A 13,519-nucleotide genomic window follows, 5' to 3' on the forward strand; every position below is an offset into this window, starting at 1 on the left:
TTTCTTTTCAACCTTTTCTACAAACCTTTTGCTTTATTTTACTTCATTGTATATGCTCGCATCAATGTTGACTACAGTATAGTATTAATAAACTCTTGTCATATACTGTATTTAATGTAACTGGCAATAAGGCAGCAGAAGAAGAGGTCTCTATCTGTAGGCAGCCTGACCTACAATGAAGCAAACAAAGCATTTTAAGCTTTCTCTTGTATGGAAAAGCAAAGGACTGTCCATAGGTGCTTTGAAGTGACAAAAAATACACTAGTGCCAGTTCTGGACACCTTCCAATGTTCTGAAAAAACACTCATTTCTGCCAAACACCGTGACCTAAGACCAAGCATCTGAGCATAGGAGATGATCACCCACAATCCTGCAGAGAGAGAGAGTGAGACAGGGGGAGAGAGAGAGAGACAGAAAGAGAAAGAAAGAGAGAACCATTCTTTCATTTGTGATCATGTGATGTTCGGCATCAGGTACTACTCGTATTTCAGGACCATTGCTTGCTTATTAAGTTAAAATTTATTAGAAATATTTCTTCGTCTTGCAGAACACTCACAAAACAAATTAATCACAATCCAAGGTTTTACTGTACTTCACATATACATGGGAAATAGCTAGGAAAACTGATTAAGAGTTCCCACAATTGGCCAAGCCACCTCCTTAAATACCATCTTCAGCTGAAGACAAAAGGAATATGTTGGGGGGAGGGCAATCTAGTTATGAGAAATTTCCAGGAAAGCACAGCGAAAAAAGACTAAGGTTTGTTGTGCAGATTTAAGTGGGTGCCTCATCCATTGACAAGATTCTCTTGTGATTTAGAATCATCCTTCTCTTCTTGGTACAGAGAGACATGTACAAGGAGAGATTTCCTTTATAAATTTTCCTTACAAAAGGGTAAATTTTACTATTTTTTGATTCTCCTCTGTCTGCCTTTTCTCAAAAATAATCAGTTCAAAAAATCCATATGCCTAAGAGGCATATTTTGGGGTGACATATTCTGCTACCCTTCATTTGGCTTTATAATGTTTTACATTTTCAGTGTGATTTCCTATGAAGTTGGGGAGGAAAAATATTTCCATCTACCCTTTCAGGTTCTGTAGCTAGGGCACAGGGGTGAACAAGCACCTGCCTCTGGAGATCCCAAACAGACCAGGTTCAGCCACTGCCACTGACAAAATCCAAAGGCAGAGAAATGAGGGGTGGCGAATCAAGGAATTTATTTCAGGGAGGCCAACAATAAGAAGACAACAGACTAGTGTTTCAAAGACTATTTCCAAAGTACTGAAAATACTTCAAGGCTTATATAAGAAAAAATATAGCAAAGGTGAGTGTGTTGATGCAGGTGGGCAGTGAAAGTCAAATAGATCATGGTCTTTGAGCCGATCATGGGCTCAGGGAAATCCTTAGGCTTGAGGGGGTAGTTTCAGTTCCTGTGGTTGGGGGAGGGGTGCTCTGCCCTCAGGGTCTTCTGCCTAGTCCAAGAGAGGAGCTGGAAAGAAGAACACAACTAGAAAGTCTGGGATCAAGGGGCGCCTGGGTGGCTCAGTCAGTTGGGCGTCCGACTTCAGCTCAGGTCACCATCTCATGGTCCCTGAGTTCGAGCCCCACGTCGGGCTCTGTGCTGACAGCTCAGAGCCCGGAGCCTGTTTCAGATTCTGTGTCTCCCTCTCTCTGACCCTCCCCCATTCATGCTCTGTCTCTCTCTATCTCAAAAATAAATAAACGTTAAAAAAAATTAAAAAAAAAAAGTCTGGGGTCGAAATGATGGCAGTGAAAGTCCTCTTTCAGTTCTGTGATTACTCTAAGAATTAAACTGACATTAAACAGGACAGATTAAACAGGATAAAAAACCAATTAAAAATTTTTATTAAGTTTACTTATTTATTCTGAGGGAGACAGAGAAAAGTGTGAGTGGGGGACGAGGCAGAGAGAAAGGGAGAATCTCAAGCAGTCTTCCCACTGTCAGCACAGAGCCTGATGTGGTGGGGCTCAAACTCAAGAAACTGTGAGATCATGACCCCGGCCAAAATCAAGAGTTGGGTGCTCAGCCAACTGAGCCACCCAGGCATCCCAAAAACTCAATTTTAATCATATACATACACACTGGAGCTCCACAAAGATAAGCCACCACCAAAGGTGGCCAGGTGATGGAGACTTATATACATACCATCCTGAACTAAGAAAAGGGATATAAGTTTGGGGCTTGTAGGTGGGGAGGAGGCAATTCACAGGAAGGTGAGAGAAGAAAATGTATGGTAAAGGAAGTATGCCCTGTCAGGTAGCTAAGTCTCAAAGGTGAAAAACTTATTTCTGCTAATACCTTTCTTCCTGGTACCCAGAGAAAGACACCTTTACAAATGGAAATTCCCTTTATAAATGGAGATTTCCTTTACAAATATAAACTCCCCCTACAAAAGGTAACTTCTCTGTTTTCAGAGCTTCTCCAGTGTCTGCTTTTTTTTTTCCTCAAAATATTTAGCTCAAAAGAATCCTTATGACAAAGAAGCATATTTTGGGGTGGCGTACTCTGGTACTCTTTGATATGCATCTATTTTCTCCTGAAAACAATCTTACAAAGGAGGCAGGGTGGGGTTTATCTTTCTCTCTTTACAATGAAGAGATTTAAAATATAGAAAATCTAGGTTGATCTGCACCAATGCACGCAGCTAGTAAGTGGCAGACCAAAAACTGTGACTATGATTTGTGATTGGCTTTGAAGGCCCTGTCTCAGTTAGACAAAGAGACCACTCAATAAATATTTGTTGAATGAATGAATGATATGCTTGCGTTTGCTCTTGCCTGACTGACCATGCTGTTGGCAGGCTCTACAAAAAGCCAGCTGTTTCTTAGAGTAAGCAGAGCTTTCCCACCCTGACTTCCTTCCCAGGGTCTTAGTAATGCTGTTATTCAGACACACTTTTAGATGAATAGTTTACCTTTCCAAGCAGCAGAATATCCTTCATTTATAAAAATTCTCAGAAAATTGTTATAGGAGAATAACATGTGAGAAAGTGGTTCACGATTCATTCATGAAACACTTGTAATTAAGAGCATATACCCGACACATTAGAAAGGAAGGAGGAGAAGGGCTAAGGGAGTTGAGTGTGGGCCAAAAGGAGAAAATATTTTCACAATTAAATGGAAGAAGGCTACTCATGGAATTATGGTAACAGCAGAATTATGAACTGAAGAATATGATAAACTTTGCACCTGAGATCCACAAAGAAAAAAACATCTTCTATATTTCTTTCCCTCTTATCCCCCATGCAATAACGGAAGGGAAAACAAAAAAAAACCTAAGCCCAGCTAAAAAGATGTTGTTTTTGAATTTCACTTTTATTTTGTAAGTAGCATCCTTTTGGAGAAGTGCAGTCTCTGAAGAGAGAATTCCTTACAGAGCTGCAGTCCTAAAATGCAAGCCATTTCTGCCAGTTGCTGGCAGATCTTTTCTGCCACCTGGGGAGTTGCTCTCAATTGTATTGACTTTCTGTGACCTTCTTTTATCATGCAAACCAAGGCAGTCTAATTGACTGAGCTGGGTCCTCCCCAGTCCCCAGCAGATGGTCATTACTCATAGCAAGTGAATGGTAGGATTACTGTTGGGCTCTGGCTCTCCCTACCTTGAACCAGTAAACAGGTTCAAGGTCCCAAGCTTAGACCGATATTTGCAATGGCTGATATTCTGTCATTCTTTCTGGAACGGATTTCTATTTTGAAAGCTTTACATTTTCCAAATCACAGGTGAAGTCTGATCCAAAATATTATATACGACTTGGTCTAAATTCTTAAATCATTTACATGTAGCAGTAAGGACAAAATGGTATTTCAACATTAGTCGTGAAAGAAAACAGAAAACAAACTTAAAAAAAATCCTTATTTTGAAAGCTTTTATGAAAAACCATTTTTTTTTTAATTTTTTTTTCAACGTTTTTATTTATTTATGGGACAGACAGAGACAGAGCATGAACGGGGGAGGGGCAGAGAGAGAGGGAGACACAGAATCGGAAACAGGCTCCAGGCTCCGAGCCATCAGCCCAGAGCCTGACACGGGGCTCGAACTCACGGACCGTGAGATCGTGACCTGGCTGAAGTCGGACGCTTAACCGACTGCGCCACCCAGGCGCCCCGAAAAACCATTTTTAATACAGATAACATGTTTGCAAATGCTAAGATACTGGAAAAAAAATGGGAAAACAGAAATCCCAAGGGAAAAAAAAATCTGTTTTAGAATCACAACACCCAAAGACAAGATACATAACCCTTGGTTGAATTATATTTCTTTCCAATTTCTTGTCTTTACACTTGTACTTTTACTAAATTAGAACTCACTAAATATTCACTTTTTATTTTTGCTTTATGTCACGGCATATTATGAATCATTAGCATGTTTCATATTACTAACAACTTCACTGAGCTGTTTTCGAGTACTGCTTTATGGTTTATCATGTGGATAGGCCATTAAAAGTATGAAGTTATTAAGTATTAAAAGAAACTTTCCCACAGACAATGTACTGATACAGTAGGATTTTATTCAGCGTTTCATGAATTGGACTGCGTCTAATCTAGCAGATAGAAAGGAGCCACAAGAACTGCACAAGGCAAGAGATTTTTTTTTTTAAGTTTATTTATTTTGAGAGAGAGAACATGAATGTGAATGGGGGAGGGTCAGAGAGAGAGGTAGACAGAGAGAACCAAGCAGGCTCCATGCGCAGTGCAGAGCCTGATGCAGGGTTTCACAACACAACCATGAGGTCTTGACCTGATCTGACATCAAGAGTGCTCAATGGACTGAGCCACCCAGGTGTGCTGGCAAGAGCTTTTTATAGCCTCAAATGAACAGGAATGAGGGATACTTGTGGATACTGTTAAGGACATTTTTTTCTTAAATATTTATTTATTTTTGAGACAGAGAGACAGAGACAGAGCACAAGTGGGGGAGTGGTAGGGAGAAAGGGAGACACAGAATCCAAAGCAGGCTCCAGGCTCTGAGCTGTCAGCACAGAGCCTGACACAGGGCTCAAACTCACCAGCTGTGAGATCATGACCTGAGCTGGAGCGACCTGAGTCAGACGCTTAACTGACTGCACCTGGATACTGTTAAGGACTTTACTTGGAGTTTGATGATGGTACATATTAATTTGGTCTAACTTCAACTAAACACTTATGGCTTTGGTTTTCATTCTTTTATTAATTTTTTAAAAAATGGATATAAGTACTGTGAGAAGTAAGGGAGATAATTCATTTTCAGAAATACCAAATAAAAGCTGTGCTGTCTATTTAATAATAGGTTTACAACCTATTGGAAATATTTATAACCGCCCCCCCCCCCCCCATACACACACACACACAGTGGAGTCCTAAACCTTTAGACACTTCACTTCCTGGTTCTTCTTCCCCTCTCCATTTCGTGGGCTTATTTTTCACAGGCTTTACAATGAGTATGTACCAAGGAACTGAAGTCTCTACATCACCTCAAAGAATGTACATTTGTTCCATTCAGACTACTTGTTGCCTTACATGAGCATAGGAGACTTCCAGGTAAGGCTGTAACGTCTGTAGTGCTCAGCCAATGAGGAATCAGGGGAGGGACTTAATGCTAGGAGATAAATTGCCTGCTGTAACTGCCCTGTGTGTTAGTCCATGAGGCACAGGCTCTTGCAAGAACGTTGATTAGAGCCTCACTTCACTGTGCTCTGAGTCTGCATGTCCCTCTTTTGATTGGGGCAGTGGGATTATTTCTCACAACTACAGATAACCATATCTCTGTACTGTTCCTATTGGTCCCTATCTTTGTATCCATTACTCAGAATTAACCAAAGCCAACCTTTTGTCATTTGTCTCCAAAAATTTTAATGAAAGAAATGGGTTTTTACAGAGATAGTTGAATTCTACTTTATTTTTCCCCACATTTCCTCATCACAAATCTGATGTAGAGTCAATCCATGTTTTTACACTTTCTGTAGATATATAGTTTATGATTTAAAAATGATATAATTGTTGGGAAACCTGGGTGGCCCAGTTGGCCGAGCTTCTGACTTCAGCTCAGGTGATGATCCCATGGTTCAGGCCCCACATTGGGCTCACTGCTGTCAGCTTGTCAGCACAGACCCTGCTTCGGATCCACTGTCCCCTCTCTCTGCCACTCCCCCACTTGTGGTCTCTCAAAAATAAATAAATATTTTAAAAATTATATAATTGTATCATACTCTGTATATGATTCTGCAACCTGCATCTCTTGCTCAGCATTATCTTTTGAAATCTACTGATAGCACATAGATTGTTTCATTGAAATGGTAATCAGTATACTAGTCTACTCTATAAATATGCACAATTTATATATCCATCTTCCAACTGGTAGAAAATAAGTTGCTTGAAAATTGTTTTCCTTGTTACGAATAATAGAGCATATTTAAGTCTCCTAGTATGCATGTGCTAGAGATAGTACAAAAGTGAAATTCCTAGGTCATCAGGCATCCTAATATCAATTTAAAAATTATTACTACAGTAATTTCAAAAACAGGTCCTAGCACTTTGTAAGTTTCCTGTTCTTCCCATCCTTGTAAACATTTGTTATTATAAGACTTTTTAATTTTTGTCAATCTAATAGATAAAAAATATCTCTGTATGTTTCATTTTGCACATCCTGGATTACCAACAAGGTTGAAGATTGTTCTATATGTTTGTCTTAAAAAAAATACAGAACTTATAATGTGATTGTGTCTTTTTTGTTTTCATTGATTTGTTCTTATTTTATTTTGAATACTAATGCTTATGGCTTATCTTAAAACAGGGCTTATGACATTAATTTTGTTTGGAAGTTTCAATCTTGATGTACCAAAATTTATACATTTTTTTCTTTATGATCTATCTCTGTTTTTTATTTTATTTATTGATTGATTGACTGATTGAGAGAGAGAGAGTGGGAGACAGGGCAGAACGTGACAAAGGGAGACAATCCCAAGCAGGCTCCACACTGTCAGCACCTGACACAGCACTTGAACTCAGGAACCTTGAGATCATGACCTGAGTCAAAATCAAGATTTGGATGCTTAACCAACTGAGCCACCCTGGTTCCTTATGATCTTTGGTTTTTTGTTTTGTTTTGCTTTTAACTTTTTAAATGTTTATTTATTTACTTTTGAGAGAAAGAGAGCACGCAAGCAAGAGAGAGACAGAGAGAGAGGGAGACACAGAATCTGAAACAGGCTCCAGGCTCTGAGCTGTCAGCACAGAGCCCGACGCAGGGCTCAAACTCACAAACTGAGATCATGACCTGAACTGAGATCAGACACTTAACCAAATGAGCCACCAAGCACCCCCATTTTTTTTAATATTTATTTTATTTTTGAGAGACAGAGAGAGAGAGAGAGAGAGACTGAGCACAAGGGGGGCAGAGGCAGAGAGGGAGAGAGGCACAGAATCTCAGGCAGGCTCCAGGCTCTGAGCTGTCAGAACAGAGTTGGACATGGGGCTCGAACTTACAAACCACTAGATCATGACCTGAGCTGAAGTTGGACGCTTAACGGGCTGAGCCACCCAGGTGCCCTCTCTGTTTTTTATTTTATTTATTTATTTATTTATTTTTTTTATATATGAAATTTATTGTCAAATTGGTTTCCATACAACACCCAGTGCTCATCCCAAAAGGTGCCCTCCTCAATACCCATCACCCACCCTCTCCTCCCTCCCACCCCCCATCAACCCTTAGTTTGTTCTCAGTTCTCAACAGTCTCTTATGCTTTGGCTCTCTCCCACTCTAACCTCTTTTTTTTTTTTTTTTTTTTCCTTCCCCTCCCCCATGGGTTCCTGTTAAGTTTCTCAGGATCCACATAAGAGTGAAACCATATGGTATCTGTCTTTCTCTGTATGGCTTATTTCACTTAGCATCACACTCTCCAGTTCCATCCACGTTGCTACAAAAGGCCATATTTCATTTTTTCTCATTGCCACGTAGTATTCCATAGTGTGTATAAACCACAATTTCTTTATCCATTCATCAGTTGATGGACATTTAGGCTCTTTCCATAATTTGGCTATTGTTGAGAGTGCTGCTATCAACATTGGGGTACAAGTGCCCCTATGCATCAGTACTCCTGTGTCCCTTGGATAAATTCCTAGCAGTGCTATTGCTGGGTCATAGGGTAGGTCTATTTTTAATTTTCTGAGGAACCTCCACACTGCTTTCCAGAGTGGCTGCACCAATTTGCATTCCCACCAACAGTGCAAGAGGGTTCCCGTTTCTCCACATCCTCGCCAGCATCTATAGTCTCCTGATTTATTCATTTTGGCCACTCTGACTGGCGTGAGGTGATACCTGAGTGTGGTTTTGATTTGTATTTCCCTGATAAGGAGCGACACTGAACATCTTTTCATGTGCCTGTTGGCCATCCGGATGTCTTCTTTAGAGAAGTGTCTATTCATGTTTTGTGCCCATTTCTTCACTGGGTTATTTGCTTTTCGGGTGTGGAGTTTGGTGAGCTCTTTATAGATTTTGGATACTAGCCCTTTGTCTGATATGTCATTTGCAAATATCTTTTCCCATTCCGTTGGTTGGCTTTTAGTTTTGTTGGTTGTTTCCTTTGCTGTGCAGAAGCTTTTTATCTTCATAAGGTCCCAGTAATTCACTTTTGCTTTTAATTCTCTTGCCTTTGGGGATGTGTCAAGTAAGAGATTGCTACGGCTGAGGTCAGAGAGGTCTTTTCCTGCTTTCTCCTCTAAGGTTTTGATGGTTTCCTGTCTCACATTCAGGTCCTTTATCCATTTTGAGTTTATTTTTGTGAATGGTGTGAGAAAGTGGTCTAGTTTCAACCTTCTGCATGTTGCTGTCCAGTTCTCCCAGCACCATTTGTTAAAGAGACTGTCTTTTTTCCATTGGATGTTCCTTCCTGCTTTGTCAAAGATGAGTTGGCCATACGTTTGTGGGTCTAGTTCTGGGGTTTCTATTCTATTCCATTGGTCTATGTGTCTGTTTTTGTGCCAATACCATGCTGTCTTGATGATGACAGCTTTGTAGTAGAGGCTAAAGTCTGGGATTGTGATGCCTCCTGCTTTGGTCTTCTCCTTCAAAATTACTTTGGCTATTCGGGGCCTTTTGTGGTTCCATATGAATTTTAGGATTGCTTGTTCTAGTTTCGAGAAGAATGCTGGTGCAATTTTGATTGGGATTGCATTGAATGTGTAGATAGCTTTGGGTAGTATTGACATTTTGACAATATTTATTCTTCCAATCCATGAGCAGGGAATGTCTTTCCATTTCTTTAAATCTTCTTCAATTACCTTCATAAGCTTTCTATAGTTTTCAGCATACAGATCCTTTACATCTTTGGTTAGATTTATTCCTAGGTATTTTATGCTTCTTGGTGCAATTGTGAATGGGATCAGTTTCTTTATTTGTCTTTCTGTTGCTTCATTGTTAGTGTATAAGAATGCAACTGATTTCTGTACATTGATTTTGTATCCTGCAACTTTGCTGAATTCATGTATCAGGTCTAGCAGACTTCTGGTGGAGTCTATCGGATTTTCCATGTATAATATCATGTCATCTGCAAAGAGCGAAAGCTTGACTTCATCTTTGCCGATTTTGATGCCTTTGATTTCCTTTTGTTGTCTGATTGCTGATGCTAGAACTTCCAGCACTATGTTAAACAACAGTGGTGAGAGTGGGCATCCCTGTCGTGTTCCTGATCTCAGGGAAAAAGCTCTCAGTTTTTCCCCGTTGAGGATGATGTTAGCTGTGGGCTTTTCATAAATGGCTTTTATGATCTTTAAGTATGTTCCTTCTATCCCGACTTTCTCAAGGGTTTTTATTAAGAAAGGGTGCTGGATTTTGTCAAAGGCCTTTTCTGCATCAATTGACAGGGTCATATGGTTTTTCTCTTTTTTTTTGTTAATGTGATGTATCACGTTGATTGATTTGCGAATGTTGAACCAGCCCTGCATCCCAGGAATGAATCCCACTTGCTCATGGTGAATAATTCTTTTTATATGCCGTTGAATTCGACTTGCTAGTATCTTATTGAGAATTTTTGCATCCATATTCATCAGGGATATTGGCCTGTAGTTCTCTTTTTTTACTGGGTCTCTGTCTGGTTTAGGAATCAAAGTAATACTGGCTTCATAGAATGAGTCTGGAAGTTTTCCTTCCCTTTCTATTTCTTGGAATAGCTTGAGAAGGATAGGTATTATCTCTGCTTTAAACGTCTGGTAGAACTCCCCTGGGAAGCCATCTGGTCCTGGACTCTTATTTGTTGGAAGATTTTTGATAACTGATTCAATTTCTTCGCTGGTTATGGGTCTGTTCAAGCTTTCTATTTCCTCCTGATTGAGTTTTGGAAGAGTGTGGGTGTTCAGGAATTTGTCCGTTTCTTCCAGGTTGTCCAATTTGTTGGCATATAATTTTTCATAGTATTCCCTGATAATTGTTTGTATCTCTGAGGGATTGGTTGTAATAATTCCATTTTCATTCATGATTTTATCTATTTGGGTCATCTCCCTTTTCTTTTTGAGAAGCCTGGCTAGAGGTTTGTCAATTTTGTTTATTTTTTCAAAAAACCAACTCTTGGTTTCGTTGATCTGCTCTACAGTTTTTTTAGATTCTATATTGTTTATTTCTGCTCTGATCTTTATTATTTCTCTTCTTCTGCTGGGTTTAGGCTGCCTTTGCTGTTCTGCTTCTATTTCCTTTAGGTGTGCTGTTAGATTTTGTATTCTGGGATTTTTCTTGTTTCTTGAGATAGGTCTGGATTGCAATGTATTTTCCTCTCAGGACTGCCTTCGCTGCGTCCCAAAGCGTTTGGATTGTTGTATTTTCATTTTCGTTTGTTTCCATATATTTTTTAATTTCTTCTCGAATTGCCTGGTTGACCCACTCATTCGTTAGTAGGGTGTTCTTTAACCTCCATGCTTTTGGAGGTTTTCCAGACTTTTTTCTGTGGTTGATTTCAAGCTTCATAGCATTGTCGTCTGAAAGTATGCATGGTATGATTTCAATTCTTGTAAACTTATGAAGGGCTGTTTTGTGACCCAGTATATGATCTATCTTGGAGAATGTTCCATGTGCACTCGAGAAGAAAGTATATTCTGTTGCTTTGGGATGCAGAGTTCTAAATAGATCTGTCAAGTCCATCTGATCCAATGTCTCATTCAGGGCCCTTGTTTCTTTATTGACCGTGTGTCTAGATGATCTATCCATTTCTGTAAGTGGGGTGTTAAAGTCCCCTGCAATGACCACATTCTTCTCAATAAGGTTGCTTATGTTTATGAGTAATTGTTTTATATATTTGGGCGCTCCGGTATTCGGCGCATAGACATTTATAATTGTTAGCTCTTCCTGATGGATAGACCCTGTCACTATTATATAATGTCCTTCTTCATCTCTTGTTACAGCCTTTAATTTAAAGTCTAGTTTGTCTGATATAAGTATGGCTACTCCAGCTTTCTTTTGGCTTCCAGTAGCATGATAAATAGTTCTCCATCCCCTCACTCTCAATCTAAAGGTGTCCTCAGGTCTAAAATGAGTCTCTTGTAGACAGCAAATAGATGGGTCTTGTTTTTTTATCCATTCTGATACCCTATGTCTTTTGGTTGGCGCATTTAATCCATTTACATTCAGTGTTATTATAGAAAGATACGGGTTTAGAGTCATTGTGATGTCTGTATGTTTTATGCTTGTAGTGATGTCTCTGGTACTTTGTCTCACAGGGTCCCCCTTAGGATCTCTTGTAGGGCTGGTTTAGTGGTGACAAATTCCTTCAGTTTTTGTTTGTTTGGGAAGACCTTTATCTCTCCTTCTATTCTAAATGACAGACTTGCTGGATAAAGGATTCTCGGCTGCATATTTTTTCTGTCTAGCACACTGAAAATCTCGTGCCAATTCTTTCTGGCCTGCCAAGTTTCAAAAGAGAGATCAGTCACGAGTCTTATAGGTCTCCCTTTATATGTGAGGGCACGTTTACCCCTTGCTGCTTTCAGAATTTTCTCTTTATCCTTGTATTTTGCCAGTTTCACTATGATATGTCGTGCAGAAGATCGATTCAAGTTACGTCTGAAGGGAGTTCTCTGTGCCTCTTGGATTTCAATGCCTTTTTCCTTCCTCAGTTCAGGGAAGTTCTCAGCTATTATTTCTTCAAGTACCCCTTCAGCACCTTTCCCTCTCTCTTCCTCCTCTGGGATACCAATTATGCGTATATTATTTCTTTTTAGTGTATCACTTAGTTCTCTAATTTTCCCCTCATACTCCTGGATTTTTTTATCTCTCTTTTTCTCAGCTTCCTCTTTTTCCATAACTTTATCTTCTAGTTCACCTATTCTCTCCTCTGCCTCTTCAATCCGAGCCGTGGTGGTTTCCATTTTGTTATGCATTTCGTTTAAAGCGTTTTTCAGCTCCTCGTGACTGTTCCTTAGTCCCTCGATCTCTGTAGCAAGAGATTCTCTGCTATCAGCTATACTGTTTTCAAGCCCAGCGATTAATTTTATGACTATTATTCTAAATTCACTTTCTGTTATATTATTTAAATCCTTTTTGATCAGCTCATTAGCTGTTGTTATTTCCTGGAGATTCTTCTGAGGGGAATTCTTCCGCTTGGTCATTTTGGATAGTCCCTGGCGTGGTGAGGACCTGCAGGGCACTTCCCCTGTGCTGTGGTGTATAACTGGAGTTGGTGGGCGGAGCCGCAGTCAGACCTGATGTCTGCCCCCAGCCCACCGCTGGGGCCACAGTCAGACTGGTGCGTGCCTTCTCTTCCCCTCTCCTAGGGGCGGGATTCACTGTGGGGTGGGGTGGCCTGTCTGGGCTACTTGCACACTGCCAGGCTTGTGATGCTGGGGATCTGGCGTCTTAGCTGGGGTGGGTAGGCAAGGTGCACAGGGGCAGGAGGGGCAGGCTTAGCTTGCTTCTCCTTAGGTGATCCACTTCAGGAGGGGCCCTGTGGCAGGAGGGAGTCAGATCCGCTGCCGGAGGTTTGGCTCCGCAGAAGCGCAGAGTTGGGTGTTTGCGCGGAGGGAGCAAGTTCCCTGGCAGGAACTGGTTCTCTTTGGGATTTTGGCTGGGGGATGGGCGGGGGAGATGGCGCTGGTGAGGGCCTTTGTTCCCCACCAAACTGAGCTCTGTCGTCCGGGGGCTCAGCAGCTCTCCTTCCCTTTGTCCCCCAGCCTTCCCGCTTTCTGAGCAGAGCTGTTAACTTATGACCTCCCAGACGCTAAGTCGCGCTTGCTGTCGGAACACAGTCCGTCAGGCCCCTCCGCTTTTTGCAAGCCAGACTCAGGGGCTCTGCTTGGCCGGCGAGCCGCCCCTCCGCCCCGGCTCCCTCCCGCCAGTCCGTGGAGCGCGCACCGCCTCGCCGCCCTTCCTACCCTCTTCCGTGGGCCTCTCGTCTGCGCTTGGCTCCAGCGACTCCGTTCTGCTAATCCTCTGGTGGTTTTCTGGGTTATTTAGGCAGGTGTAGGTGGATTCTAAGTGATCAGCAGGACGCGCGGTGAGCCCAGCGTCCTCCTACGCCGCCATCTTCCCTCTCTCCCCATC

Source organism: Puma concolor, chromosome A2, assembly GCF_028749965.1.
Source record: "Puma concolor isolate L17-30 chromosome A2, mPumCon1.1.hap2, whole genome shotgun sequence".
Lineage (NCBI taxonomy): Eukaryota > Metazoa > Chordata > Mammalia > Carnivora > Felidae > Puma > Puma concolor.